At 49.5% G+C, this 6,567-nt stretch overlaps 1 long non-coding RNA gene across 1 annotated transcript; it reads right to left on the bottom strand.

The window, feature by feature from the left end:
• Positions 1-28: 28 nt before the first annotated feature.
• LOC109307616 lies at positions 29-6,334 on the bottom strand. The gene is made up of 4 exons (XR_002100316.1): positions 5,261-6,334; positions 3,005-3,072; positions 1,972-2,071; positions 29-1,264 (listed from the first exon to the last, which is right to left on the bottom strand). It is a non-coding gene; the product is annotated as an uncharacterized LOC109307616 (long non-coding RNA).
• Between the last annotated feature and the right edge of the window lie 233 nt (positions 6,335-6,567).

Genomic DNA, 6,567 nt, shown 5'->3' with positions numbered 1-6,567 from the left:
ACTATGAAACTATTTGGCCAAGGACAATACCTGTGATTGAACTGGGCATCAGCTCTATGTGAGGATCTATGAAAATAAGGGCTTGGGGAATAGGTCTTCTCTGTACAAATACCACAGTTCACAAACTTGGGGATGGGCAATGTGGGAGGTCTCCCTCTGCTGTAGTACAATTAACTTCAGTGAACTAACCGAGTCTCCCAGGCTGTAGGCTTTGCTGGCACCCTCTACAGCAGTGTCATTCTTCATCTCTAACGAGGGGCTGAGAGTTGCTGGGTGCAAACCTCTTCTCTCAAACTAGCTGAACACACTGAGCAATAAGAGCAAACTGTCTTGTAGAGTGACACTGAGCTACCTAGAGAATCCTAATCCAACTCTGATGTCTCCAAACCCAGAACAACTTCTAGGAAATTAAATATGCTGGCCTCCAGTACGCCTAGAACCTCCAACCCTGCACCCTGCCTGTGACTGTGTGCCTGTCTGGGTAGATGAGGGTGCTGCAACACACCAGCCATCATCACCTCACTGACACCAGATTTATGCTTGGATTGTAAGCTCATTGGGGCAGGAATCCTCTTCCTGGCATGTGCATATACAGTACCCAGAGCAGTTGGAGACTCTGATCTGTGGCTAGGACCTCCAGATGCTGCTGCAGTACAAAGAAATAATTAGGATAGGAGGCCCTGATGAGTGACATAAGGTCAGAATTAGTCAGTCTCACCAAGCCACAGTGATCATGTTCAACATTCGTCTTGCTTATTCATGAAGGAGCCCCGACTGCAGAGCAGTGGGTGGGGATTTTGCTCATCTTCCACAAAACCAGAGGCTATGTATTATTAATAAAATGAAGCAGAAACCTATTAATTTCCTCACTCTCTGTTTACTGTACAGTAAATCTGCTTCCTAAACAGGTTGGTCTTCAGAAGAGGCATTTGTTTAAGAGTGGCAGACAACGCTGGGCAGTGATGTATGCTAGCAGGTGGCATATATTATTTATTTAATGAATGTATTGCTTTCACAGGCCTGACTAGCATTATATTAAAACATAACTTATCTATTTAACAAGTTTGTACCTTCATCAAATATGCATTGCAGGGAGGAAATCTACTCTCCAGAGCGGGCAGGAAGCATGCCCAGCACTGCAGTGTCTGTTATGGTAATAGTTGCCCGAGCTCTCGATATAGCTGCTATTAGACATAGACGTTGTGGCATCTGTCCAGCCATTCCACACAGGTCCATAGGCAGTATGAGAGCTCTTCCCCCAAACCTGCTTATGGAGAATGTTTGTGAATAACTACTGACTAGGGAACTGAGCCAGCCTTCAGGATTTAAACAGAAGCTCTCAACTGTTAGGCCATTTGTTTTGGCTGTGCAAAGCAGAAAGCAGGGTAGATTTGCACCTTACAGACTAACCAAAGTTGATAGATATCTACAGAAAGGGATGGATCCAGGGTGGGTGCCATGGCACAACTGGACTCCCCCTTTTGGAAGCCAGTGCACCATGAGAACCATGAGAAGGGAAAGGCAGGTGGGATTTTCACCTGCTTCAGGGACTTTATGGGGTGATGTGGGTGGAGGCGGCCAGGAGCAGGGGGTACAGCCGCCTCTGGAGTATGGGTTGCTGCTCCTGCCACCCCTCTTTGGGAAATCCTGGATCTGCCCCAGTCTACAAGCAAACTCTGTGTTGCCTGCTTTACACTTCCATATTATATATAGTCCAAGCTTTCATGGGCTAAAGCTCATGACATCAGATACTGATGTAAAGCAGGCCAGACAGTTTGTCCATCCAGGTGTGCAGTATTTGATCCATGGTTTTTGCAGCTTTGCTGGGTTTTTTTGTCTTTCACATATGTGCTCAGCTCCCTGCCCAACTAATCTCACCTAGTAGCAGTGGGACCTTGGCACCCAGCTTGTGACTAGCTACTCACTGTGGGGGAAAGCATTTCTGGGCTTAATGCTTCCCTTACCAATTACCTGTTCAGCCAAGACAAATCGCACTCTTCCAGCACCAGCTAGATGTCCTCTCAGGCCAAAACTCCTGCCCCGAGCTGGGCTGTGCGAGCCAAATCCATTCCTGGAGTAAAGGAAAATGAGAGTTATGCAACGATGAATTCAGTCCCTGTTGCTTCTAGTTCTTTCAGTTTAAGCCCCAGAAAGACTACCGCTACCCTGCAGTCTACCTAGAGTTGCTGGGGAGATGGATTGATATCCAGGAGAATGAAAATGCATTGGTGCTATCCCCATGCAATACAATGAGGAATCCAGTCCCCAAACAGGAAGTCTGGAAGCAGAGCCAGCTTTAGGGAAAATGGTGCCCTGGGCAAACTTGTACTTTGGTGCCTCCCCACAACATCCCCAAGTAACCTCCCCTGGTCCCCCACCTCCCCAAGTCACTCGAATTGCTGCCCTGCTACAGAGGAGCCCTGTACAACAGGCTGGAGAGCTGGCCAGGGTGTCTGCCTGTGGCAGGGACTGCCAGCTGCAGCCCCGCGGAGCCGAAGTGGAGGGAGCAGAAGTCTGCAATAAGTGGCCAGCGAGTGCTGGCACGGGGGCTCTGGTGCCCTTCAGCCACTATGGAGCTCCTCCAGGGCCTGACATGCAACCAGCCACATGTAGGTGAGGTGAGGCTGAAGCCCTCCCTTGCTCCCCTCTTCAGGCCACTATTGCCAACTCCCTGCATGTGCCACCCTGTCCAACCCTGATGGGAGCAGATGCCACTGTCACTGTCCCCCGCCCCATCAGCCTGCCTCCAGGTTCTGACAGCCTCCCTCTGTCTGGGGATTACAGGAGTCTTAGCGTTAGATCAAGTTACAACCACACTCCCAGAAGCCCAACCCATTCCTCTATAGGGAAGGACATGGTATTTCAGTGCATGCCAACCCCGCAGCAAATACCCCAGGAGCAGACATCAGCTCTTCTCTCACCTTAGCTCAGATTGCAGTCAAATCACTTCAATGAACTATGAAAAAGGCAACCAATCTGCGCATGGATTCTTGAACTTACTTACTGTTAGCCACATGCCACAGTGCTTGAGTTCACTCCTCCTCCCTGAGACAGGCTGCCTTCCCTGGGTTCCTATCAGAAGATCAGAGCCAGGCTGGAATAATTAACACATTTCATTTTTGCATCTCAGCAGGATGCCTGTACTTGCCTCTTTTTATCTTCTTGATATTAAGTGTCCTCTGACAGCAGCACAGAAAACCAGGACCTCAGTTTATTCTCTGCTGGAGATGGGGAGGAAAGAAGCTACTCTATTAACACCTCCCCTGCTTTCATCTGGTTAATCCAGCATAGCATCACATTCTACTTTAATATGCTATTCTGTTGCTCACCTGGTAGGGTGCACCTCCTCTTCCCGACATTATCCATAATATAATAATTCAGAACACTTGACCTTATGGTAAAGTTCTCCTTGGTCCCAAGTCTGGTGCTGCACTCAATTCCCAGCTCTGCCATAGGCCCCCTGTGTCACTGGGGGCAAATCAGTTATTCTGTCCCTTCTCTATAATGGGAATAATAATTAACCTCTTTCACAGAGGTACTGTGAGGGCCAATGCTACAGACATGGAAGCCATCTTGGTGCCTCTGTATGCAAAACACACTGACAAGGGACAGTAACAGCAGCTCAACACCAGTTGAGTAACCCTGGCCCTAAGCTAGCAAGCAGACGTAGGGCAGATCTAGGAATTTGAAAAGGGGGTGCAGGAGATGTCACTAACACTGCTGGGTTGGCTGCACTCCTCCCCACTGCCTGGTGGGTAGGGCAGTAGCCATCCCCAGCCCAGTCCAGCTGTCCACATAGTCACTGTTTGCAACTGGAGCCCTCTGGCTGGTGAAGGAAATGCTGTGAGGTGGAAGGGAGCAGGGAGCTGCCTGCTACCACGAAAGCTCCCAGCTGGATTAGGGCAGCAGTAGTCCTGGGGCTTCCCCCACCCCCAGGTCCAGTGGTGACAGCAGCAGGGGGTGGATCCCTCCTTCCTGAATTGCTCCCTGCTTCACCTTGGGTGCCCCATAACAGGTCGGGACTCTAGCTGTGGGGGACACAGGCAGCCAGGTACAGGGACCTGGAGCCACCAGCACAAGCTACACTGTGGGAAGTGGGGTGTGACCATGCCATTGCACCCATCCTCCCCCAGAGCCAATCTTGCAAGTAGAGGAGACAAAGTTCTTTTTTTTAGATCCATGGGCTCTTCATGCCTATCTAACGTCTGGTGAGATGCAGGAGGCCATCCCTTTCTCCTCCTTCTCTGCCAGGGTGGTGTAAAGCAGGGGATGGTAGAAGGATAGGAGTCATTGTCACTGCTTGCTGGAAGGGAGAAGGAACCGCCTAGACTCTTTCTGCTCCCTCCTCCCCTTGGGTGCCAGTTGCCACAGAAGGCAAGGGGGAAGAGCTGTCTGCCCACAGCAGGTGGGCTTGTTCTGATGTCTTTCCTCCTAGGTTAGAGCAGCCAATCAGAGAGGACTTCCCCACTCAGCATTGCTGAAAAGGTACAGCAGTCAGTGACATAGCTGGCCACTGAGGTATTTTATTCCCCAGCCTGCAATCCAGCACTCCTGTCAGGCTCCAACCAATGCCATGCCTATGCCCAGGGACTGATGCTCATTGCGCAGTGACACCAGGTGCCTATGTGCTGCCTATCAGGGTGCTCATGACCAGGCAATATATACCACTAATGGGTTGGAACAACAGTGCAATTAAACTCCTTCCCCTGGGAACAGCAGTCTCAGAGCTACCTGGCTCTCAGAGAAGAAACTGTCAATTCTCTTTAAAGATCCCTTGCTCAGTCATCTGGGGCCAATTTCAGCTCCTTTGCTACTTGCCTCTTCCTGGGGGTTCAGGACCCTTTGTGACTCTCTCTTCTCTGCTTTGCACCCCTTGAATGCACCACTACTGCATAGGTGGCCAAAAGCCATAAAGCAGCCCTGACCCATTTCTACCATCACAGCCATGGCCTGCTCAGAGTCACCCATACCAATTTCTGCTATGGAAACCAAGGTGCCTCAATCCACAGTCGGAGGCTGAGGGCCCCAAGTCAGGAAAGCAGTGAAGCACCAGCTTAGGTCCTATTAAAATCAATGAGACTTGAGCAAGAGCTTCCCAGTTTTGCTATATTGGAGTCTGAATGATTTCTCTGCATTCCAGGCAGCCATACACCTTGCCTGATGACAGTGTGTGTGGTGCACCCTTTATGACAGCTGACATGAATGTGAGGGGCCAGCACCAAGCAGTTTGGTTCCCATTACTGACTGGGGTTGGTCATACCCTGCTGCTGCTTTTGCAAGGCAGTTCCTCTTCCTGTCACTGTGCTCTCTGCCACTACCAGGTATTGATTGCTTTGTGACCATGGATCCTGTTGGGACACTGCAGCTGTTCTGCAATGGAGCCTTGCTGTCAGCACGAGGCATCGATCCATCTCCTGGCACAAGGTCAGCGTTCACTTTTGTCTACTGCAAGGCAAACCTGCTCAACACTTCTGCAACTTGAGCAAGTCAATTTAACCTGCAGGGAGGCAAATGGGAACAACATGGCAGAATGGACATGAATGTAGCATGGATATGAACAAAAGGGAACAGCATGCATATGAATGTAGCCATCAGCTCTGACACATTCATTTCAAATACATGCAGTGACTCTTTGCTCCATCCTGCTAGGGATGGCAGGGAAGGGAGAAACTCCTCAACCACACTGGTACCTGATCAACAAGCAAGAAGCTTAGCCTGTGTCAAACCAGCATCATCCCCAGTAGGGGGTTTATAAGAACAGCGATATGGATATCCCTAAGAGGCCTTCCCTTCTGCCCCTCTTCCTTCCCCCAACCTGCCCAGGGAGAATTTTCCATTCCCCACACAGAAATATCAGGCAGTGTCTCCAGCCCCACCACTGCTGCACAGCAAGTACATTTGAACTAGGAAGGGAAGTAGCCTAAAAATGCAGAAGGAAATAATTAGATCCAAAAGGAAGACAAATGACAGTGAGGAAAAAGTCACTCAGACTTTCCATAAATTTCTCCAGCAATAGCACTGACACCAAATGCCCTTGTGGACAAGTTCAAACCACGTCCCACACTGTTGACTCATGTCCATTTACTATGCTACCTGGTGGTCTTCAAGCTCTTCATACTGGTGACGAGATTGCCTTAAGATGGCTGAAACAATATTTGTTTAGCATATGTGGCTTTGACATAAGTAGCACTGTTTAAGACCTTCTCTACAAATAGGAGAAATGATGTCACTTACCTATGTCATTCTTCTTCCCTGACAGTCTCCTTCCACAGGATGCCCGTATAGAAGTCCCAGACCTAACTAGATGGCCACATAGCCCTGTGAAGCAGCACCAATAGCTAGGGAATGGTGCATTCCCTAGTTCCTCAAGTCCTGTTCTCTCAGGAATGAGCATGCCAAGCACCATCCTGATCAAAAGGCCCCAAGCTCCTCTGTACCTGAGGCTCTAAAGTTATAGCTCTAGAGGAGTTGAATAAAGAATGAGAACAGTCACTGGCTGGTGTTGCCAGCAAAGAATGAGAAATTGTAGCCATGTCTAAATGATAGACTTATTGTGCCTGGCATTAG

The sequence above is a fragment of the Crocodylus porosus genome, unplaced genomic scaffold (genome assembly GCF_001723895.1).
Source record: "Crocodylus porosus isolate Cpor-Errol unplaced genomic scaffold, CroPor_comp1, whole genome shotgun sequence".
NCBI lineage: Eukaryota > Metazoa > Chordata > Crocodylia > Crocodylidae > Crocodylus > Crocodylus porosus.
The sequence above is the reverse complement of the archived record's forward strand: the minus strand, read 5'-3'. Positions and strand labels throughout refer to the sequence as shown.